General features: G+C 39.7%; 1 protein-coding gene and 1 pseudogene across 20 annotated transcripts in view; both read left to right on the top strand.

The window, feature by feature from the left end:
• ZNF638 (zinc finger protein 638) overlaps nucleotides 1-25,102 on the top strand; it is a 142,442-nt gene that overhangs the window by 24,880 nt on the left and 92,460 nt on the right. For 2 of the 20 annotated variants that reach the window (XM_048222701.2, XM_048222698.2), the window contains exon 1: nucleotides 21,819-21,922. The exons of 17 other annotated variants lie outside the window; for them this stretch is intronic. The gene's annotated coding sequence lies outside the window, so the exon portion shown is untranslated. Of the gene's footprint in view, nucleotides 1-21,818; nucleotides 21,933-25,102 lie in introns of those variants that run through there. One more of the 20 variants, XM_048222699.2, reaches the window with a different exon arrangement.
• On the top strand, nucleotides 13,234-14,089 carry LOC113269049 (ATP synthase F(0) complex subunit C3, mitochondrial-like; annotated as a pseudogene).

A 25,102-nucleotide genomic window follows, 5' to 3' on the forward strand; every position in this document is an offset into this window, starting at 1 on the left:
GAAATAGCATCCAAATAATTTTAAGGGTTTTATTGTTCATTTATGAAGAAGAATTACACATAACACAGGAGGCCAGACAGTGAACAGTAGTGGTTTTCTTAACTATTGTGTAGGACTATTTGTTATAAGAGGGTGTCACATTGGGGTGCCTGGGCGGCTCAGTAGGTTAAGAATCTGTCTTTGGTTCAGGTCACAATCCCAGGGTCCTGGGATCGAGCCCCGCATCAGCCTCCTTTCCCTCTCCCTCTCCCTTTCCCTCTTCCTCCCCCTTTCTCTCTCCTTCTCCCTTTCCCTCTCCCTCTCTCTCTCTCTGCCGTTCTTTGCTTGTGCTCTCTCACTATCTCTCTCTCGCTCTCTGTCAAATAAATAAATAAAATCTTTTTTAAAAAAAAGAGGGTGTCACACATATTGCAGGATTTTTAATATATTTGGCCCTCAACCATGAAATGCCAGTAGTTCCTGAGTTATTGGGTCAAGCAAAGAACCACCCCTACAGATCTTCAAACAGAAGTGGGTGGAGCAGGGGTTGGGATCATGCTGTCTCAAACTGGGAACATAAGAGGAGAAAAAGAAGAAATAATATAAGGTCACAAGAAAGCTGAGTGAAGAATTACAGGTCTTTAGGTTTGATTATACAGAAGTGTGTATGCTGTATTTGATTAAAGAACTTAAGGACTTTTCAAAGATTAATTTGACCATAAGCAAGGCAGAAAAGCAGGTAGGGTGGGGGCACTCAAGTTTTATCTGGGGTTTACGTTAGGCTCTCAGTTGCCAACACCAAGGAGCTGCCAGGAAATGGCCATGTGCCTACAGGACTCATCAATCTTCCCCTGTGAGCCTCTCCATGAAGTGTTCCCCTGGTACTTGCCTTATTTCCCCAGTGCCAGCCTGTCCCTCCTCCCTTCCAGAAAAGGGGAAGGGGAAATATCCTTGAGGGGGGAGACCAGCCCTGAGGAGGAAATAGGATACTGACTAATTTTAGAATTCTGATTCGATGCAGTGTGTTACTGGATTAGACTAAGGAGACCCAGAATGAATTCAGCATGAAGACCTGTCTTGCAACTGTTACAACTGTGAAAAGTCACACAGACTTCCCCCCAGCAGGGGCTTGCCGGGACAGCTTTCCTCAGAAAGATTTTGAGCATAGCCAGCTTTGGTCCGGGACTTCATAAATAGACTGGACTGTGTCCAGCTTTGATTACCACACTTTTAAAAAGATGTAGATAAATTTAGGAGCCCACAGAAGGTGATCAAAATGATCAAAAGCAGGCAAACTCTCAGCCCTAAGATTGGCATTGACCTTTTTTCCGGAGCCCAGCCCAGGGGCGTTTGAAGTTTCAGTAGCAATACTGAACAAGACCACAAGATGGCAAAAGAGCTCTAAAATGCCCTTTTTTTTTTTTTTTTTTTTTTTTTAAGGTAGATTTGGGAGAGGCTGTTTCAGATCAGATGTTCCCTGATGAAAAAAACAAGGATGAGAAAGTTTAAGAATGTCTATATTTCAAAGCTTATATGATCAAAATACTCGCTCCGGCAAGTTTTTGCAACACTTGCTTGTAAGATGAATAAGGTTTGAGAATGTAATGTAAAACATGGTGACTCTAGTTGATAACTCTGTATTGTATAATTGGAATTTGCCGAGAGTAGAAGTTAAATGTTCTTATAAAAAAATGTATATATGTAAAAGAGCATATATATGTGTGTGTGTGTATCGTGTGTGTGTGTGTGAATAGTTAATTAACACATCCATCATGTATATACAAAGCTACATGTTAAGATGTCAATATCACAAGAATATGGACTCTGCCAGGGACACTGTGTAACTACTTGGGACAGAACCCATTTACTAAACTGCACTGGACATGCAGCACAAGCAAAAAATAAACCTCTGTTGTGTTATTCTAAAAAAAATACATAGATAGTGACAGATAACCAGATGGAAGAAATCCTTTCACAATTTATATGTATATCAAATCATCCTGATGTATAAATATCTTACAATTTTACTTGTGATAAAAATAAAGCTCTAACTAGAATTTAAATAAAATTTTGAAAAGGAAAAAAGCTAAAAAACTAAAGCTGAAAAAAAGAAAAAAAAAGACCAATACTGGTAGATGAGTTAAAGATTTCTCAGTCAGATATATCAGATACTTAACAGACATCAATATTGCCTCCTTAGCTTTCTGCTATCTTTTTTTTTCTTTTTTCTGACCTCTGTCCTTCTGTCTCCTTCCACCAGGACATTATAATATGAGGAAAGCAATATAATGTGATTAAGGGTGTGGGTTATGGAGCCCTACTGCTTGAGTTCACATAGAGGCCACCAGTTATTAACTAGGTGACATTCAGCAAATCAGTTAACTCTGGGCCTTGGTTCCTTTTTCCAAGGAATGGGGAACATGACATTGTCCACTTCATTGAATTATTCTAGGATTAAATGAATTGATGTGTGTAAAAGCTCTCAGAACAATGCCTGGCAGATAAAAATGTTAAATTTTTATGGAATTAAAGTTTCAATTTTTTTCTATTAATTTACAGAATTACCATGTTTTAATTTGTTAAGCAGATGTGTGAACTATTTGAGGATTTTCGTTTGTTAAAAAAAAACCCAAAAACATCCAAATCAAATTTAGGTGCTTTTGGTGGAGACTGTATTTCATAAATTTTTTTTGTCAGTCATGTTTTCCTATTTCCCACCCTTATATTAGTCACTAAAAAGAAGATGACAGGGATTGTGTTTATTTATACATCAGAATTTTATTAAAGGATATAGGGTTGTTATATTCCCAGAAAGTGAAATAAGAAACAAAAAAACCCAGATTCAAGCAGGGTAGATTTTTACTTTTTAGGTATTTTCTGTCTGAATAGAAGAAAGACCTTTTCAATAATCTGGAAGCTTTCATTTTAAAAGATACTGTGCTTTACTTATCTAACCATTTCAGGATCATATTAAAACTATCTACCAAGGAAATTCGACACTTGTACATTCACTCTTCAGAAAACAAAACTTTTTAGGTAAAATACTTATATCCAAAAGATAGTGTATATATTCATATATTTTTTTAACATAAAGTTTATTTTACTGTAATGTAGGGCTTGAACTCACAACCCTGAGATCATGACCTGAGCTGAGATCAATAGTCAAACACTTGACTGACTGAGCCACCCAGGCGCCCCCTGGTTAACCTTTAGAGTTCAGACTCTCTAGAAAAGTTGAGGAGGAAAATATCTTAGGCTTCTGTGATGTTACTGTTGCTTGTAGTTTTTTCTTTCTGTTATTGCTACTTAATCTCTTTTATTGGTTTGTCTTTGTCTGCTTTACTCTTCAGTATTGGTGTGCATAGAATTCTGTCCTCAGCCCCCTGATATCTGCATGGTTGGCCCCTTCACCTCCTTCAGGCCTTCACTGAATGGTGAGGCCTTCCTAGTCCATCCTTATTTATTTATTTATTTATTTATTTATTTATTTATTTATTCATTAATTAAAAGAAATTTTTAAAAAGTAATCTCTACATCCAACTTGGGGCTCCAGTTTACAACCCCAAGATCAAGAGTCACATGCTTAGGGGCACCTGGGTGGCTCAGTCGGTGAAGTCTCTGCATTCAGCTCAAGTCACGATCTCAGAGTCCTGGGATCGAGCCCCGCCTGGGCTCCCTGTCAACAGGGAGCCTGCTTCTCCCTCTGCCACTGTCTACCGCTCTGCCTATTTGTACTCTCTCTCTTTCTCTGCCAAATAAATAAATAAGATCCTTAAAAAAAAAAAAAAGAGTCACATGCTCTACCGACTGAGGTAGCCAGGAGCCCTCGAGTCCATCCCTTTTAAAACTTGATGGGCCTCTCTCCCACTCCCTCTCCCCCTTCACTGCTTCATTTTTCTCCAGAGCCCTTATTTGCACTGCCTTTCTCCATCAGAAGCTAACTCCACGAGGACAGGGATTTTGTACATCTTGTTCACTGCTACATCCCTGGAGTTAGAGGGTAACTGGTGTGCACTAGGCTTTAATAAATATTCATTGACTGAACGGAATGAATCTCATTGAGGTTTCATTTTCATTTTCTTGATTATTAACGAGATCGAGCAGGTTTCTATTGGCTATTTATACTTCCCCATTTGAGAAATGCCTCACCATATCTTTTGCTCGTTTTTCTATTGGGTCGTTTAACATTTCCTTGATTTTGGGGAGTTCTTTATAAATCCAGATTTGTAAGCCTTCGTTAATTACCTGTAAAATAAATATTCTTCCTCTTTGTGACTTAATTTTTAACTTTTTAAAAAATATTGATATCTTTTAATAAACAGTTTTAATTCTAAGTAGTGAAGTTCATTAATATCTCCTTTTATGGTTTGTGTTGTTCGACTGTTGTGTGAGGAATTCTTTCCTATCCTGAGGGCACAGAAGCATTTACCTATGTTTTTTATGAAAGTTTTAAAGCTTTGCTTTTCACTTTCAAGTATCTAATGTACCTGAATGGATTTTGGGGTATGTTGCGAGGTGGGAGTCCATTTGTTTTTTCCATTTGGAAAGCCATACTTTCCCCTGCTGATCTGCATGCCACCTCTGTTTTATGTAAATATAAATATAAATCGATATATATATCTATATATACTTTCTGTCTATATTTCTGTAGTTTCTATAAATTCTTAAGTCTTTTTCTGAGCTTTCATTTTTTGTTCTATTAATGCCACACTTTTTTTTTAACATATTATTAACTTTTAATCCTCTTGATATCTGGTGGGGCAATTCTCCCCTTCTTTTTTTTTTTTTTAAGATTTTATTTATTTATTTGACAGAGAGAGAGACAGCCAGCGAGAGAAGGAACACAAGCAGGGGGAGCGGGAGAGGAAGAAGCAGGCTCACAGCGGAAGAGCCCGATGTGGGGCTCAATCCCATAACGCCGGGATCACGCCCTGAGCCAAAGGCAGACACATAACCGCTGTGCCACCCAGGCACCCCAATTCTCCCCTTCTTATTCTTCTTCCTTAGGAGAGTCTTAACTATTCTTGGCTCCTCATTCTTCCATATAGATTTTAGAATTAGCTTATCAGATTATAAAAAATGTGCAGTGGAGGCTTTGATTGAAATTCAATTGAATTTATACATGTCTTTAGGGCAGAATTGCTATATATATATGGTATTGAATATTACTATCTATGAACATAGTATATAACTCACATTTATTTAAATGTTCTTTAATATCTTTCAATAAAGTTTTATTATTTTGTCCACATGGAATCTTGCATTTCATTTTAAGTTTTACTCTTAGTACTTTAATTTTTATCACTACCATAAATAGTTATTTTTTAAATTAAATTTTCTGACTTTTTTGTTTATGTATAGACATGCAGTTGATTTTGTAATTTGATCTTATACTGTTACTCTGTTAAACTATCTTATTTTTTAATTAATTAATTAATTAATTAATATTTTAAGTATGCTCTACACCCAACATGGGCTCGAACCCTGAGATCTGGAGTCACATGCTCTACCAACTGAGCCAACCGGGCACCCCTGTTAAACTATCTTATTAATTCTAGTTATTTATCTGCAGATTCCTTGGAGTTTTCTTTGTACATAGTCTTATCATCTTCAAAGAGTGATAATTCTATTTCTTTTTAATCTTTATACCATTTTTGTTGGTCTTCACTCATTAGCTAGGATCTCCAGTGTAATGCCAAGAAAAAGCAGGAGTAATAGGTATAGTGGGTTGAATAGTGTCCCTCAAAATTCATGGCCCCTGGTAACTTTAGAATGTGACCTTATTTGGAAATTGGGTTTTTGCAGCCGTAACTAAGGAATGAGATGAAATTGGACTGGCTAGGCCCTAACTCTAATGAGGGCCTTCTGATAAGAGGTCACACACACAGACACAAGAAGGAGGTGGTGTGAAGGTAGAGGAGGAGATTGTAGTAATCATCTACAAACCAAGGAATGCCAAGGATTGCCAGCAACCACCTGCGTGTTGGGGGGAGAGACATGTCACTTTCTCCCTCCAAGCTTTCAGAAAGAACCTACCCTGCTAACGCCTTGCTTTTTTTTTTTTTTTCAAAGATTTTACTTATTTATTTGACAGAGATAGAGACAGCCAGCGAGAGAGGGAACACAGCAGGGGGAGTGGGAGAGGAAGAAGCAGGCTCAAAACGGAAGAGCCTGATGTGGGGCTCGATCCCATAACGCCGGGATCACACCCTGAGCCGAAGGCAGACGCTTAACCGCTGTGCCACCCAAGCGCCCCTAACGCCTTGCTTTTGGACTTCTAGCCTCCAGAAATGCGGCAATAAATTTCTGTTGTTTTAAAGCCACCCAATTTGTGGTTTTTATCCCAGCCCTAGGAAACTAACGTGATGGGCATCTTTATCTTTTTCCTGATATTACCACCTTATTTATTTATTTATTTATTTATTTATTTATTTAATTTCTCTCTCTCTTCCTGTTAGCTTTAAATTTGAGAGAACCTTCTTTTTTTTTATTACATTCTTTAAAAAAAATTATTTTGAATAGGCGATGTAGTCACATGGTTCAAATTTAAAAGGTAATAAAGGATAAGCTCTAGCTACCCACTGTACACAGTGTTCTGCCTCTTATTTGTTTTCACTAAATATAGCTCAGTGATCATTCCTGATCATTATACAGATTCCTTGCTCTGTTTTACAACTTGGTAATATTTTTTTTAAAGATTTTATTTATTTATTTGAGAGAGAGAGCAGGAGAGAGAGAGAGAGAGTACAAGCTGGGGGGGAGGCAGCAACAGAAGTAGAGGGACAAGCAGTCTCCCTTCTGAGCAGGGAACCCAATGCAGGACTCGATCCTAGGACCCTGGGATCATTACCTGAGCTGCAGGCAGACACTTAACTAACTGAGCCACCCAGGTGCCCCCCCCCCCCGCTTTTTTAAAAGATTTTATTTACTTGGTAGTATTTTTATTGGTTGGATGTACCATAGTTTGTTTAACTAATTCCTTATCCGTGGGTATTTAGGATGTTCCAATGTTTTATAATTTCAAATAGTGTTCAGTGCATAATCTGGTATGTTTGTATAAATATAAGTACATCTGTAGGATAAATCCGTAGTAGTGGAACTGCTGTTTCAAAGGGCATGTGCTTTTGTAAATTTGACAGATATTTGCCAAATTGCCTTCCGTAGAGATCACAACAATTTACATTCCACATGGGAATATGCTGATCACCCAAACTCTAACCAATATACTGATACTTTCTGATCTATGCTAATCTGATGGGGGGGGTATAGTATCTCTGTGTAGTTTCAATTTACATTTTCTTATGAGTTAAGTCGAATATCGTTGCATGTTTAGTAGTCCTTTGTACTTCTTTCATTGTCATATTCTTTGCCCATTTTACTATTGGGTGCTTTATCCTTATTGATTGACAGGTCCTAGATAGGGGAACTAGTCCTTTGTAATATGAGTTATAAATATTTTCCTAGATAAATTTACTTTAATAATAAAGTACTTCAGGAACACCTGGGTGGCTCAGTCGGTTAAGCATCTGCCTTCAGCTCAAGTCATGATCCCAGGGTCCTGGGATTGAGTCCTGCATCGGGCTCCTTGCTCAACGGGGAGCCTCCTTCTTCCTCTGCCTGCCTCTCTCTCACTCTCTCTCCCTGACAAATAAATAAATAAAATCTTTTTAAGAAATAATAAAGTACTTTGAAAGTATTTTAAAATTTCTTTAGTAATGTTATTGACATTTTTTTGTGTTTTTTTTTTTTTGGTAAATCGTTTCTTTTTTTTTTTTTTTTTTTTTTTGGTGCTAGTATGTAGTTGTGATAGGTGCCAGGGGTGCCAGGCCAGAAAAAAATACAAATTCAGTATGGCCAAGGATTATATTTTCAAAGAATCCTTAAGTGACTTTGGCAATCTTTAGTCAAAATTTGAAGACTCTTAATATAATCTTTGTGTAACCCTGACTTAATAAGAAACGTTTTCACCTTTTTTCTCTAAAAGTTGTCAACATCTTTTTTATAAGTGTGGGGGGAAAAACCACTTTACAGAATGATCTGTGGCTTTATAAAATGAAGGTATTTATAAGCAAAAGAAAAAAATTAATATACATCCTAAGTTTCAGGTAGTTTTAAATCTGAGAACTGTATCTTCATGTGCACATAAATTTTATAAAATTTGCTTTGTCATGAGGAAAAAACTGTGGTCATTGTAAAGAAAATAAAAGTAGAAATAAAAATGAGCAGGAAAAAAAACTCTCTCAATATTTCCCACTGTTAACACCTGGCTTTTAATGGCATTTACTTTTGGCTATATGATTGTGTGTGTGTGTGTATATATATATATATATATATATATTTCTATTTAAAAATGGGAACATTTGACAGTTACTTTAAGCTTTTTCAGTTAATATTACAATCTAAAAAACGAAATTGTTGAGTGATATTCTATTTTGTGGTTATAAGGCCATTGCGTAGTTTGTCCTTAGTTATTTCTGCAAGCTCATACTTTTCTTCATAGTCATTAAATATTGCCGGTTCTCAACACTTGGCTTTGACCATCTTCTCACTCAGTATTATCTCCCCATATAATCTCATCAATGGCTCACAGCTTCAATTATTAGATACCTGCCAGGGACTTCTAAATTTACATCTCATAAGCCTCTTTTGAGACCTAGCCTAGGCATCTCATTGTCTATTTAGCATTTCTACTTGTGTCAAAGACACTTCAAACCCTACGTATCCAAGCTAGGCAGAACTTACGAACCCCCCCTTCCCCCAAACCTGCAGTCTTCCAGTGTCAACTAGCTAAGTCAATGGCAAGATCATCTGTCCCACAGAATAAGCCGTCAACTTAGGGATCAACACATCCCCCACATATCTACTGTATTACCAAATTAAACCGATTTTTCCTCCTAAATATGTTGTCTTTCCACTTCTTATTATCTCCATTGCCAACATTTTAGTCTATGCTCTAATTCTTGGCCAAACCAACTGGTTTCCTTCATCCAATCAGACCCCCATCTTATAAATTATCTACACCAATGCTTCTCAAAGTATCTGTGGTGAAGGACCAATTTTTAACAATGTTCAATCTATCACAGACCAATATTTTTGTGAAATATAATAAAAATAAATTACTGGAAACAAATGAAATAAAAACCCAAAGGTATACAAAATATAGCCACACACTGTTATTAGATTTAAGACATAAAACTGCTGTGTTAAATTGGTGTAAAATTTCTGTGGTGCCTAAATGGGGTGTCTCTCTATCAGATGGGGGCCCCCAAATGTGGGGCAACAATAGGGTAGTAGCCGGTGGCAGCGGCAGTGAAAGAATTCACCGGAGGCAGAACAAAGGAGACAGAAGTTTACTGAATACACCACAAGGAAGGGACAGCCAGATAGGAGAGGAGAGGCTGTCTGCCAGGAGGCAGTAGGAGGGGGTTGTTTTTAAAGGGGGAAGATGAGGAGGTATGGTGACACATGGAATCTTCCTTTTTTGGGAACTGTGCCTGATTGTAAGTAGCCCATTGGTCAGTCATGGCCTATGGATATTTTGAGGTGGGCGCCCAATGGGCCCATCTGTATCCAGCCAGGTGGTCGCTGTGGCCCTTTCTGCATTCCATTGCTCCAGCCTGTTTGCCTTAAAATGGCCTCTACTGTTTCGGAGCACTCTCCATTTTTGCTGTTAACTCAATGTGCACTGTTGTATCCCTAGTGCTTAGCAGAATGGCTGTCATATAGAAGACACTTAGTAAGTATTTGTGAAATGAAAAACATAACTTTGGCAATTTGGGGACATTCAAGTTGCTTTCAGTGGTGGCCATTTTAAGGACTTTTATTTTTTATTTATTTACTTGAGAGAGAGAGAACATTGAGGGAGAGGAAGAAGCAGACTCCCCACTGAGCAGAGAGCCCAATGTGCGGCACAATCCTGGGGCTTGATCCCAGGACCCTGAGAACACAACCTGAGCCACCCAGGTGCCCCCAGTGGTGGCCATTTTAAATATCACATGACTATATCTGTAGTTAAGACTTTATTTCTTTCCGGGTGCCTGGGTGGCTCAGTCGCTTAAGCATCTGCCTCCAGCTCAGGTCATGATCTGGGAGTCCTGGAATCAAGCCCCGCTTCAAGCCCCGCATCAGGCTCCCCACTCAGCAGGGAGTCTGCTTTTCCTCTCCCTCTCCATCTGCCTCTCCCCCTGCTCATGCTCTCTCTCAAATAAATAAATAAAAATCTCTTAAAAAGACTTTATTTCTTTAGGATTGATTCCTAGATATAGAATTGCTATATCCAGAGTAGAGACATTTTTTAAAAAGGTTTCTGTTAAGCTAAAACATCTTCCAGAAAGACTGTTCCCATCAATATTGAATGTGAATACTCATTTCTGTTCCTTTGGAACAGGGCTCTTTGTCTATTAAGCTCCTTCACTCAATGTAACTGTTTTAGTCTTGGCCCCTGTCTTGGGGCATTTCTGAGGTGGGGAGGCACTGCTTATCCTCCCCTTGTCCCCATTGTGCATTTCAGACCAGCTCATTATGATGTGGTAGTCACCTCTATCCAACCTAGAATTGGTGGGGGTGAGGCAGGAGGAGGCAAGAGGGACATTGGCTCTTTTTCCCTGCTGAGCAGAGAGCCTGATGTGGGGCTCAATGCCAGGGTCCTGGGATCACGACTCAAGCCAAAGGTGGACTCCTAACCGACTGAGCCACCCCAGCACCCCAGTTCTTTGTATTTTAACTCATGTATAGATTTGTATAACCACCAGTTATAAAAACCAGTTTTACCATTTCAAACCACACCCTTGTGTTAAACCTTTATAGTCACACTTTCCCTTCAACTATAACCCCTGACAACTACTGATCTATTCTCCATCGCTACAGTTTTGTGGTTTTGAGAATGGTATATGAATGGAATCACATAGAATGTAAACTCTTGAGACTAGATTCTTTCATGTAGCATGTTTTGAGATTCATCCAAGTTGTAGCATGTATCAGTTATGTGTTCCTTTTTCTTGCTGACTAGTATTCATTGTATGGGTGTAACAAATTTTGTTTATCCATTTACCCTTCTGAGGACATTTGGTTGTATCCAGTTTGGGGCTATTACAAATAAACCTGCTATGAACATATGTGTATAGGTTTTTGTGTCAATATAAGTTTTTGTTGCTTTAGGGTAGATTCTTAGAAGTGGAATTGTAGGGTTATATAGAAATGCTTGCTTAACTTTGTAAGAAAGTGCCAAACCATTTTCTAGAATGGCTGTACCATTTTGGATTCCGACTAGCAATGTATCATATTACCTTACCGCCTTTGCCACAGCTAATTAAATTAAGGATAAGTGCCTTAGCTAAAAGGTACAATATATTAGCCAGACCAGTGACTTATGAATGAACTAGTATGAGAACACTGCCAAAAGGGGGACCAGGGGACCCAAACAAATCTGAATTCAAGACTCTCAGAAAAAAGAGAAGCAGAAGCCAAGATTAGAGGTGAAGCAGGAACCTAGAAGTACAGAGTCATCTGTACAGTAGACCTATTTAAGTAGGGTACAACACTTGCCTATTTCAGAGGGAATGTGGAGATGACAAAGTCCGCAGTGCTGCTCTTGGGTCATGAATGATGAAAAGTTCATATTCTATTGCTTTTTGAGACCTGGCCTTCCAGAAGCTGAGCTGGAGACTCTACTTTTTTTTTTCTTCTCTGTTGCTTTAAAATAAACTCTCATAAGTATGGAAGGAACCTTTAATATAAAAGCTGTATTGAGATATAATTCACATACCATACCGTTCATCCATTGAAACTGTACCATTTGGTGGTTTATAGTATATTCACAGAATTCTGTGAATATACAGCCATCACCACAATTAATATTAGAATCATTTCATCACTCTAAAAAGATGCTCTATACCCCTAGCCAAACAAACTTTCTTATCGTGGTGCAGTTCCTTTTTTTTTTTTTTTTAAGATTTTATTTATTTATTTATTTGACAGAGATAGAGACAGCCAGCGAGAGAGGGAACACAGCAGGGGGAGTGGGAGAGGAAGAAGCAGGCTCCCAGCGGAGGAGCCTGATGTGGGGCTCGTTCCCACAACGCCAGGATCACGCCCTGAGCCGAAGGCAGACGCTTAACCGCTGCGCCACCCAGGCGCCCCTGTGGTGCAGTTCCTGATTATTCCTGAGTAACAGGTTTCCATTCCCTGCAAGTCCGTGAAAGTATTCAAACAAAATAATCACAACTTACTGCAGGAGCCAGGTATTAACCCACCCTATTGAAATTACAAAGCCTATCTCCCACATGTGACTGTTCACTCTGTTTCTGAGTATGACTCTCACAGGGCCTTATGTGATGTGTGATGTCCTCCTCCCCCAGGTTGTAAATATATGTGACAACAAACTGCTAGCAATCTCATATTTTCAGTGTTGGGTGTTGTGTGTTCATCCATGCCAATAATCCTAGAGTGGGAGTCCCATTCTCACTAAAGGGGTGATTAGGAAGAAACTAAAATAACGTGTTTAATAACAGGTTTGAGCAGGCAGAAGAAAGAATCAACACACTTGGAAATAGTTAATTGAGGGGCACCTGGGTGGCTCAGTCCGTTAAGTGTCTACCTTCAGCTCAGGTCATGATCCCGGGGTCCTGGGATTGAGCCCTGTGTCAGGCTCCCAGTTCAGGAGCGAGTCTGCTTCTCCCTCTCCCTCTGCCTCTCCACCTGCTTGTACTCTCTCTCTCTTTCAAATGAATAAATAAAGTATTAAAAAAAAAACAACAAAGAGATCCACATGCAGACACAATATAGTCAAATTGTTAGAAGACAAAGAATCTTGAAGGTGGCAAGAGAGAAGGGACTTATCTTGTACAAGCCAACCCCGCTAACAGGGACAACTGATTTCTCTCCAGAAATCATGTTGGCCAGAAGGCAATGGAATGACATATTTCAAGTGCTAAAAGAAAAGAACTGTCAACCAAAAATTCTATATCTGGTAGAACTATTCTTCAAAAATGAAAGAGAGGGGCACCTGGGTGGCTCAGTTGGTTAAGCATTTGCCTTGAGCTCAGGTCATGATCTCAGGGTCCTGGGATTGAGTCCCAAGTTGGGCTCCCTGCTCAGGGGGGGGGGCTGCTTCTCCCCCTCCTTCTGCCTCTGCCCCTCCCCCTGCTTGTGCTCTCTCTGTCTCCTGCTCTCTCTCAACTCAATAAAAATAATAAAAATCTTAAAAAAAAATGAAAGAGAACCCCACTTCTTTGACCTCTGTGCCACAGCCACCACCTTCCTGGAAGAGAGGAAGTGGGAGAGGAGCTTATATTGCCTGTCACCCAAGTCTTCCAGCTGTGCTGCCCCCAAGGAGTATAAGATGTTTATCTGTGCCAAGCTTGCCTGCACCCCTGCTCTGATCCAAGCTGGATCCAGAATTGCATCCAGACCCATTGCCACATCAGTGCTATATTGATAGAAGAGGGCTCTACAGTATTTAATGAGTCATAGCAAGGTGTGATTTAGCTAATCCAATGGGAGTTTCAGACGAGTGCAATCAGCAGAGACAGTGATACTGCTGCCAATTTTATTGGTACAGGTGCTGCAACAACGCAGTGGCAGTTTCTGGTGCTGGTATTGGACTAGTCTTCGGCAGCCTTCTCATTGGTTAGGCCAGAACCCCTTCATTGAATCAGCAGCTGTTCTCATATGCTATCCTTGGACTCGCTTTGTCTGAAGCTTTGTTTGATGGTTGCTTTCTTTCTTTTTTTTTTTTTTTAAGATTTTATTTATTTATGTGACAGAGAGACACCCAGCGAGAGAGGGAACACAGCAGGGGAGTGAGAGAGGAAGAAGCAGGCTCCCAGCGGAGGAGCCCGATGTGGGACTCGATCCCGGAACGCCGGGATCATGCCCTGAGCCGAAGGCAGACGCTTTAACGACTGCGCTACCCAGGCGCCCCATGATGGTTGCTTTCTTTCTTTTTTTCTTTTTTAAATTCAATTAGCCAACATGTAGTACATCATTAGCTTCAGATGGAGTGTTCAATAATTTAGCAGTTGTATATAACACCCAGTGCTCATCACATCACGTGCCTTCCTCAATGCCCATCACCCTGATGGTTGCTTTCTTAATTTTGTTTTCTACGTAACAGAAATTACTGCTTGAAATGTTGTTATTTATATTAATTATGGATATAATTCTGTGTGTTTTACTGTGACTCGAAAACAGATAGTGTTGGTGTCATGGAAATGCACATTACAAGTTTCCTCCACCATCTGAAACTAGAGCAGTCCTCTGAAATATTTCTTAAGCCAAGATGGTATAATGTGAAGAGTATCCCCCACTTTCTGAAAATTGTGCTACACCCACTTTGTTTTTACAAAAAAACCTATATTAATCCTTGTTTTAGCTGATCCTTTCTTCTGCTAGTTCAAATCTATTGTCGAACACTTCTAGTGAACTTGTCATTTCAGTTATTGTATTTCTTACTTCCATAATCCATGTGGTTCTTTAAAAAAATTATTCCTCTATCTTTATTGACATTCTCTACTTGTTGCAACAGGTCATACACGTACTTACTTCTTTGAGCATGGTTCCCTTTATTTAGTTCTTACAATATATTTCTAATACTTATTATGAAGTCTTTATATGTTAAATCCAATATCTGGGCTTCTCACAGGCAGGTTCTGTTGTCTATCTTTTTTTCTTGTGTATGAGCCACAGCTTCCTGTTTCTTTCTGTGTCTTGTAATTTTTTGGATGTTGAAAACTGGACATTTTAAGTACCAGATAGTAGCACATCTAGATCCTGGTTATCCCTTTCTCCTGGGACTTATTTTTGTTGTTGTTTGCTTATTTATTTGTTTAGGAACTTAACTGAACTATTTAAGTGAGGTCTATTGCCCCTTCAATGTGCAGCCTCTGTTCTTGCTCCTTAGAGACAGCAGCCCTAGATGCATATGGGTTACCCTGGATGACAGTGTTTCAGCAGGACTCTCTTTGACAGTCTCTTTTCCTGGTCTCTCTGTTATGCTGTCTGCTTCTGTTAGTATTTAAAATTCCTTCCCTTTTGGGCTTCTCAATAGGCTGTTTGGATGTTCTCACGAACCTGACTTTTCCTTGTATAAGTAATCCAAAAAAAAAAAAAGAAGGGAAAGTCAGGTGGAAGCTATCCTTGTTATGACTTAGCCTTAGAAGTCACATAGCATCCTTTCTACCACATTCTATTCACAGAAACAACAGGCTAAGACCCACCTGCGTTCAGGGAGTGTGGAATTAGGTTCTGCCTTGTGAAGTGAATCCTGTCAAAGAATTTGTGGACATATTTAGAAACCACCTTAACCAGAAGAGACAAACTAATTTCTAGTTACCATTGCGCGAGCTTTGATAAAAACTCAGAAAAATAACTGCTTGTTCTTTTGAGTTAGTTTCTGAACTCCTCTCTAAATGATACATGGGTACACCTTATAGTCTGTCACCAATGAGGCAAAATTCAAGGATCAGTAAGAACCAAGTTTTGTTGATGGTATTCATTAGCAGGGCATGATATGGCTCTGGGATTTCTCAAACTTTCAGCATGGCCCTCTGTCTATCCCAATCATTAGATTTGGATTCTAAAGACATATGGAGGGCACTTACTACCCCCATCTCCTATTTTTTACTACTCTTGTACTTGAGATGAAATGGTGATGAGATCCTTTGTGTCATTGAGACAAAGCCCCATGTATGTTAACAAATCACAGGAAAAGGTTTGTGATGACTCTTCTTTTTTCTAATCCTTTCAGGCGTTGAGCTGTGCTGAGCAGGCAGGAGCTGAGCTGTGGACAGAGCTGCTCAGTACTTGTCTGACCAATCAGAAAACAGAATGGGTAAAAAAAGGGGAGGAGGATTGTGGACCAGAGCAACAGTCAAAAGAGTAGGTGGAGTAAGATGACTTTTTTTTCCTGTCAAGAATATTGACATTTTTAGGTGGGAATGCAAATTTCTACAAGTGGTCCACTATGGCTAGAAGATACAAAAATGTGGAGTAGTGTGGATAGAGTAGATTCTAAAATTTAAAAAACATCCTTAGGAATGCAATAAATATTCATGAACCTCTTTCAGTTTATAGGAGATTTCCAGACTCACATCTTATGGGCAAGATAATCTAGTCCCTTCCCTTCCGCTTTTTCACGGTATGAAAACTGAAATCCAGTAAGATTACTATCAGAGCAGGAGCTAGAAAGGAAACTCTTGTGATTCCTATTTCAGTATGTAGTCAATGTTCTTTTTAGCCATAAGTGGCTTATAAAGGTTTGCATGATCTGACCCCCTGTACTTCTCCATCCTTATCTTGTCCTTCCTCTCTATCATTCCACCTCAACTGTGCTGGCCTTCTAGTTGTTCCTTAAACATACCTAATGTGCTCCTGTCCCAAGGCCTTTGTGCTTGATGTGTCCTCTGTTGGAAGGCTCTTCTTCCAGATACCTGCAGGACTTTTTCCTCTCTTCCTTCATATCTGTTTCACTGTCACCTTACCAGAGAGGACTTCCCTGCTTATCTTATCTAAGGCATTACCCAGGCCCTGCTTCATCATTTTTCCCTCACCTGCTTTATTTCCCTTATTTTATTTTACCACAGTATATATTCCTTTGTTTATTGTTTCTTTCCACTAGACTGTAAATTTTGTGAAAGCGGATTCTTGATTTTTGTCGACTACTGTGTCCTCTTGTATTTAGAATAGGGGCGAGAGTAAGTATTCAATGTAATGAAAGTCGATTTATGTCACTCCTTTGTTCAAAACCTTCCCGTCTCATTCATAGGAAAAACTGAAAGGCCTTAAAATGACCTTTGTTATGGACTGAGTTGTTCCTCCCAAATTCATATGTTGAAGGCTTCACCTCCAGTATGCCTCAGAATAGGATTGTATTTGGAGATAGGGCCTTAAAGGGTGATTACAGTTAAGTATAGTCAGGTGAGTGGGCCCTGATCCAATATGACTGGTGTCCTTATAAGAAGAGGTTAGAGACAATAGGGATGTGTATGCATAGAGAAAAGCCCATGTGAGGACACAGAAAGAAGGTGGCCAACAGCAAACCAAGGAGAGAAGCCTGAGGAGAAACCAAATGTGACTATACCCTGATCTAGCCTTCTAGCCTTCAAAACTGTGAGAAAATAGGGGCGCCTGGGTGGCACAGCGGTTAAGCGATTGCCTTCGGCTCAGGGCGTGATCCCGGCGTTCTGGGATCGAGCCCCACATCAGGCTCCTCTGCTATGAGCCTGCTTCTTCCTCTCCCACTCCCCCTGCTTCTGTTCCCTCTCTCACTGGCTATCTCTATCTCTGTCAAATAAATAAATAAAATCTTTAAAAAAAAAAAAACTGTGAGAAAATAAATCCCTGTTGGTTAAGCCACCCAGCCAGTGATATTTTGCTAATGGCAACCATAGCCGACTAATATAGCCTGCTTCTCCTCCACCTCATCTGCTGCGTCCCCTCTTACTCACGCTGTTGCAGCTTCTTTGGCCTTCTTGCAGTTTCCCAAGTATGACAAGCTGGCTTTCACCTCAGAGTTTTTGTATTTTATGTTCACTCCTCCTGGAATGCTCTTCTTCCCCGATTTCTCTACTGCTTATTCATATACTTCAGTCAGGTTTCTGCTCACATGCTGCCTTCTTAGTCATGCCTCTCTTTTTTTTAAAGTAATTTATCTATTTATTTATTTTTAAAGTAATCTCTGCATCCAACATGGGGCTAGAACTCATGACCCTGAGATCAAGAGTTGGGTGTTCTACTGACTGAGCCAGTCAGACCCCTCTTAGTCATGCCTTTCTTGATCACCATCCTGCAACCTCTGTTACCTCCTTATTCCCTAGGTCTTGATCTTGCTTGGTTGTTTTCCATCGCACTTACCATCCTTCATACTATATATTGCCTTGTTTATTGTCTGTCTCCCCCATCAAGACTGTATGTGCCATGAGGGCACAAGTCAGTGTTGCCTTCTGGTTTGCCACTGACTCTTCCATGCCAGAGGAGTTCCTAGAAGCAGGCCCTCAAATGAGTTTTAGTGGGTCAGTTAATAAATGAACAAATGGTATTGGCCCATAGGTAGACAAGTAGATAAGTAAGACAGACTAGAAGGTCCATAAATCCATTTTATGTATGGGTATTTATTTCTTTGTTGTTTGTGTTTTAAAGGGAAGGACTATTTCAATGAAGGGTGGGAAAGCATGGTTTTTTTAGTACGTGGAAACTTCGTGATTAATTTAATATACTTGGAAGAAAACGAAGTTAGATCTTTACTTCATATCACAAAGAGAATACATTTTATTTTATATAAGTTTATTTACTTATGTATTCATTGAAGTCGTCTGTACACCCAGTGTGGGTCTTGAAATCATGACCCTGAAATCAAGAGTCCCCCGCTCTTCCAACTGAGCCAGCCAGGCACCCCAAGAATAAATTTTATTTAATTTTTTAAAAGATTTTATTTATTTATTTGACAGAGAGAGAGAGACAGCCAGCGAGAGAGGGAACACAAGCAGGGGGAGTGGGAGAGGAAGAAGCAGGCTCCCAGCAGAGCAGGGAACCCAATGTGGGGCTCGATTCCAGGACCCTGGGATCACGCCCTGAGCCGAAGGCAGACACTTAACAACTGAGCCAGCCAGGCGCCCCAAGAATAAATTTTAGATTGAACATGTCTGATTGTAAAAAATATAATTATGAAATCGTAAACAAAAATTTATCAAGTTTAGGAGGATTTTTGTATAATGCCTAGGTGTGTATGCTTCTCGGGGGTGGTGTGAGGCTTCTTAGACAAAAAGAACACTCAGAAGTCATAAGGGAAAAGACTGACAAATGTGATTACATTTAAAATTTATAATGGCAAAAGACACTTAGAGAGAAAATATGAATGGGAAGAAACCAATTGCAACATACTTGACAAAGGATTAATATTTGTTATATACTAAGAATTATCTCCTAACAAGAAAGAGACATTCTGCTTATTAGAAATATAAGCAAAATATATTAAAAAGATTTTTTGAAGGAGGAAATGCACATGGCCAGTAGATATGAAAGGAGGCTCAACAATTTCATACACACGTGCACACACATTTTTTTACCCATCAGGGTCATTAATTTTTTTGATAAAATATACACTGATTTTCCTACTCTGTGCCAAGTATCATTCTAGGTATTAGAGATAAAGCAGTGAAGAGAAGAGGCAAAATCCCTAACATCATGGAGCTTATGTTCTAGTAGAGAGACATAGAGAAGAAACAATAAGAAATAAATTATATGGTATCTTAGAAGGTGAGAAGTGCTGTAGAAATAAAACCATGTAGGGGGACAGCATAAAAGAAAAGGGAATTTATGAGGTTAGTTTGCCCAACTCTAGGGAAATGAATTGGAAAACCCAGATGAGTGGTGCTTGGGTGGTGCAGTCAATTGAGCATCTGACTCTTGGTTTCAGCTCGGGTTGTGATCTCGGGGTCGTGATCTCATGGTCGTGATCTCACGGTCACAGATTTACCCCCACATGGGGCTCCGCGCTCTGTGCAGAGTCTGCTTGGGACTCTCCCTCTCCTGCTGCTCCTTCTCCCCATGCTCTTGCTCTCTCTCAAATAAGTAAATAAATCAACCCAGATGAAATGGATGTTTTTGAGGAGAATTAAATTACAAAAATGATTGCAAGGAAGAGAGAGAAATTCTAATCAAATTATATATCATAAAAACATCTAGAGAAAGTTGTTCAAGAGCCATCCCTAGAAAAAGCACCAGGGGAGATATTTCAAAGGTTAATTATACCAACTTAAATTTTTATTTTTTAATTTTAATTTTTTTTAATTTAAAAGAAGATTTTATTTATTTATTTCAGAGAGAGAGAGAGAGAGAGAGAGAGAAGGATCATGAGCAGGAGGGAGGGGTAGAGGGAGAAGCAGACTCCCAAGGAGCAGAAAGCCCGATGCGGGACTTGATCCCAGGACCCTGGGATCATGACCTGAGCTGAAGGCAGACGCTTAACTGACTGAGCCACTCAGGCACCCAGTTTTGTTTTTTAAATTAAGTAAACTCTGCTCCCAGTGTGGGGCTCAAACTCATGACCTTGAGATCAAGAGTCACATTCTCTACTGACTTGAGTCAGCCAGGTGCCCCTAGTTATACCAACTTTTAAAGAACAGACATGTCCAATGATATTTAAGTCATTTCAGAGTTTAGAGAAAGAAGTGAGGTTGTGGAGAAATGATCATTCTCCTATGCATTTAGTGGAAGTGGGAATTTGGATAAACTTTTCGAAAAGGATTCTGACAATATCTAGTAGAATTAAATCTATCTACATATACATATCTACATATATATATATCTTTAATGTAGAACTCTAACTCTTGGTATTCTAGGCCTTCAGAAATAAAAAAAATCAGTTGATAAGGCTGTTTATTTATGAGCAATGTTTATAGTATCAAAAAGACTGAAAACAACTTCAGTGTCAACAACAGGTTGAATAATTGATCATGGAGCCATGCTATGAATATTGTACAACTATTTAAAAAAGGGATCTATATGGTTTACTTGGAGAAATGTCAGTAATCAGAAAAGGAAATAGCAGGCTAATGTGTAAGTTTTTGTCAAAAAAGCAAAAACATTTCCCATTGCGTGCAAATAACATATTTGTGTATGTTAGTATGAATATATAGAAATGTATGGAAGGAAACACTTCAAGCTTTAACATTGGTTATGTGAAGTTGGCTTGTTGGCTTTTCCTTTGTTATATTTGGTTTGTTGCCTCTGCAGGATTTTTAGTTTGAAATGAAAATCTGGTAAGATATATTTTATAAAAAGATTTTTGTTTTTCTATGCTTATTTTATTTTATTTATTTTTTTTAAAAGGAACTTTTTTTTTTTTAAGATTTTATTTATTTATTTAACAGAGATAGAGACAGCCAGTGAGAGAGGGAACACAGCAGGGGGAGTGGGAGAGGAAGAAGCAGGCTCACAGTGGAGGAGCCTGATGTGGGGCTCGACCCCATAACGCCGGGATCACCCCCTGAGCCGAAGGCAGACGCTTAACCGCTGTGCCACCCAGGCGCCCCTCTATGCTTATTTTAATGTGAATAAAAGAAATACAGCTCTGCGAAAAAGAAAGAAAGAAAGGAAGAGAAAGAAAAAGAAAAAAGAGAAAGAAAAAAGAAAAATATACATCTGTTTGGGTCTAGGTAAAATTGATACGTGAGACTTAGGGTCTATGACTTGTGTGATATCCATAGCCGAGACTTGTGAGTTTTGCCAGATTTTGCCCAATGATTGAGCTTTTATGTTGGTGTCGTAGAGTAACCTTAAGTTACTCAAGTTCTCCCAACCCAAAGTTTTTCATCAGTAAAATGAAGGTTATAAATATCCACCATACAGGTAGATATTTTGATTGTGAAATGACACATGAAAAGATTTTTAGACTGTTAAGCTTTTAGATTGATAAGCTTCAACTGACTTCTAATTTCCTGACATTTTCAGTGACTGTGATATACATCGCATCATTGCTATAGGGATGCAAAAACAGATATAAGGCGAGAGCTTAAAGGCAGGCAAAATCTTAATCATACGAAGCATATGGTATCCAGGGCGAGATATTATTGAAGGCAAAAATGGTCAGGGAAGACTTCACGGAGGCGAGACAACACAGGTGTTAAAGTTTGCGCATGATTTGGTTGGGACAGGTACTGAGCAGACAGAGGCACGGACACTGGCGCCTGAGGACACAGTGGGCCCCGGCAACGCTACGCGCGCGAGCGCCCCCTTTCGGAATCAAGCTCCTCTGGTTCCTTTCTCGTGCCTCCCGGCGAGCGCGGTGCCGGCGGTACGCAGGCGCCCGGAGCAGCTGAGGGCTCGCAAAGGCTCGACAGGCGCGCATGCGTGCAGCTCTTTGGAGGCGGTAGCTTCTTCGGCGGTCGAGACTGGAGGCTGAGTGCTAAACTGTGTGGGGCGCAAATGGGATCCGGCTGTTAGTCGGGTAGGCATAGGTAGGACAGCTGCCTTGTGGCGGGTAGGGGGCTGGAAGACGGGAGCCCACAGCGTGGGGGTCTTGAGCTTTTCCTGCGCGGTCCGGGCCGACTATTGTATCTGTGTCGCAGCGGCTGCGCACAAAATGGCGGCGGGCAGGCGGCGGGGGCGGGAGGAGGTTGGGGGACCCCCGGGATGGGAAGGGAAGCTTGGTTGCCCCGTTACCGCGTCGGTTCACTTCGCTACCCTGGAAGGCCAGGTCGGGCAACCGCGCTGGGACCTTGCTTCAGGAAGAGCCGCCTGACGCTGTTGCATTGGGCCGAGGAATGAGAACAGCCCTTTGGCAACGCCGTGGCGGCCCCTTCCCCATCGGCGCAGGGCCTGCCGAGGCCGCGCCAGGCCTGACAGCCAGAGGAAGCGGTGGTGCGGGAGCACCGAGGAGGGAGTAACCTTTCCCGTCGGGCCTTGAATCGAGGCGGTGGAGCTTGAGCTGAGCCCTGTGGCGAGCGACGTTGTGCAAGAAAGCGTGGAGAGAAGGGCATGTTTGTGTTTGGGGTTGGGGAAGGGGGAGTTGGGGTGAAGGGGGGGATGTTAGATCTAGCGGCTTTTGCTGGTCGCTGTGTCCTATGCCAGCCTTTTGCGGCCTTGAAAGCAAAGAAAATGTCACCTCTCTGCGGGATACAGAGGACTCATAAACGGCTGATACTTAATTTACACATTTCTCGGAGGTGTCGCGAATACGGATCGTTAGTGGTTTGTGTGTGATTCCTAGGCTGAGCCCCGTTCTCTTAAAGGTGGGGGGAGAATGTATACCACACAGTTAAATCCTTGAGGACGTTTGAAACAGATCTTTTGTTGTTTGAGATAATTGCGAATGAAGGAGACTTCTGTTAGTACAAAATCTTTGAACTAGACAATGACGGCTGCCTCTAGCTAATTTTTCTTAATCTTAATAAGATTTACTCTAAGGAGAAATTTGGGGGGAAAAAACCTATTTTAATCTGAAGGCTTTTTGAAGAAAAACTTAAAAGTTACCAGGATCCGGCAACTGAAGTTGATTCAGATTCTTTTTCTAACCGGCTTTGAAATTGTGCACAAAAAAATTTCTTTGTTTGCCCCCCCTCATTTGTTGTAAAGGGTTGACTTACTTATTGGGGATATTTGTTGATTCAGATTTGCAGTTGGTATTGATAAATTGGAAAAATAAATTTCCAAAAATGATTAATGAGGTTTATACAGAAAAATAAATGCATAATTTGTATTATTTTAGCAGCTTTAATTTTATTAGGCATTCTAGACTTAGCTTATGTTGCATTCTTTTTTTTAATTTGACAACATTTCATATACGTTTTATTTTGTATCCCCATACTCTAATATGCACTTTTAAATAATTATGTGCAATCCAACATGTTAATACAGTAAATATGCTGGGGCATTTCCTGCTTGGTTGTTGCTATCTGGTAAGGGGAAAGATAAAACAGTTGGAAGAAATCACAAAATCTCATTGGTTTCTATTAACTAGTTTTCAGAATGTATTTATTCATGTCACATATTTATTACCCTGAATATTGGTAATATTTTAGTCTTGTAATCTTTTTTGTCTTGGAGGGTGTACATAGCAGATACTCGTGTTTAGAAAAGACTTACTACAATCAGAGATCACTTTGTACTTCATGGCTGTCATAAAGATTTTTTCTCTTGGGTGCTCTTAAGGAGGTGATCTCTGGAAATTTTTATGTAGTGAAAGAAAATGCGAGACAAATAGTTTAGTGAAAGAATAGGCTTTGGAATCAGAAGATTTGGATTCAAATGTCTGTTTTTTTCTTACTGTATGTCTTAGATTTTGGGCAAGTTACTTTAGTCTTTCTGAACTTTTGTTTCCTTATCGGTAAAATGGTGATAATACTATTTCCTGCGTGGGATTGTTGTGAGAATTGAGAGAGACAATAAATATCCATTGGCACATACTAGGTGCTTAATAAATATTAGCTGATACTTTTATTACAAATGTTTAAGTTTCAGGCAGCATCTTTTGATAGTTTGTCTCTTGGGATATTCCCTTTTAGTTAAAAAGAAGCCTAAAGGAATTCTGATTAAATTGATAGAATTTTGGAGCTAAAAATCATCTAATATTTCATTAAAATATTTGGTTTATTTATAAATTTTATATGTGTCTCTCTTGTAGCACTTACCAAAATATATTGTAACCATTTATTTATATGATTGTTATGTTCATCTTTGTATCTGTCCCAGTGCCTGGTACGTATTCCATGCTCCTGAGTGAGCATGAGTTGAGTGAATGAACTCAGCTGGTAGTTACCAGAGCCTGGGTAAGAACGTAGCCCTCCGAGTCCAAATTGTGCTCTTTCTGCCATGACTTAATGTGTACTGGTCAAAGTTTGAATAAATCTGTCCAAATTCTTTATAAATTGCTTTATATACTAAGAATGAGTGCTTCCTGTATGGGTACCCAGTAACATTGTTTGGGCTGTTTTGCAAGGAAAGCGGAGCTACTGAATGGTGGCATGTCGTGGTTTAGACCTCCTTCAGATTTTGAAAGTAATTCTGTTTGTGGCTGAAGCCAGTAAGCCCCATTTTGTATTCAGCATTACTTGCTCTTTTATTACTTCAACTCGATATAGATGTAGTATGAAATTTGTGGCTGAGAATGAAAATGAAAACAGCTATTTGGAAGATAAAGGAATAATGGAAAGGAAGATGATGAGGTGTAGAAATAAAACATAGCTATAATAATGGTCAGTGAGGGTCAAGAGCAAGGGTTTTGTCCTGAGGAAAGAATTCAGGGAGTACACGAGAGTTTTAAGTACACATATTTTGATACTTTCTTTGTGTTACCTTGGGCACATATATATTTTGGATTGTTTTCAACTCTTGACTCCCTTAAATACCGAAATAATTATTGTTCCAGTCTTTTAAGGTTTTACACACGCCTTATTTCTACAGTCTTCATTTTATTAAACTTTCAGCTAATCTCCCTGTTGTCCTGCTGTTGAGGGAATGTTGCCAACTTTGTTTTCTTTTGAATGTCTTCATTTCTTTAGAAAACTTTTTATTATGGAAAATTTTAAACATATACAAAAGCAGAGAGCATTTTGTAATGATTCATCTGTGTACCTATCACCCAGCTTCAATATTGCAAGCTAACGGTCAGTCGTGTCTCTACCTTCGA

The sequence above is a fragment of the Ursus arctos genome, unplaced genomic scaffold (genome assembly GCF_023065955.2).
Source record: "Ursus arctos isolate Adak ecotype North America unplaced genomic scaffold, UrsArc2.0 scaffold_8, whole genome shotgun sequence".
Classification (NCBI taxonomy): Eukaryota; Metazoa; Chordata; class Mammalia; order Carnivora; family Ursidae; genus Ursus; species Ursus arctos.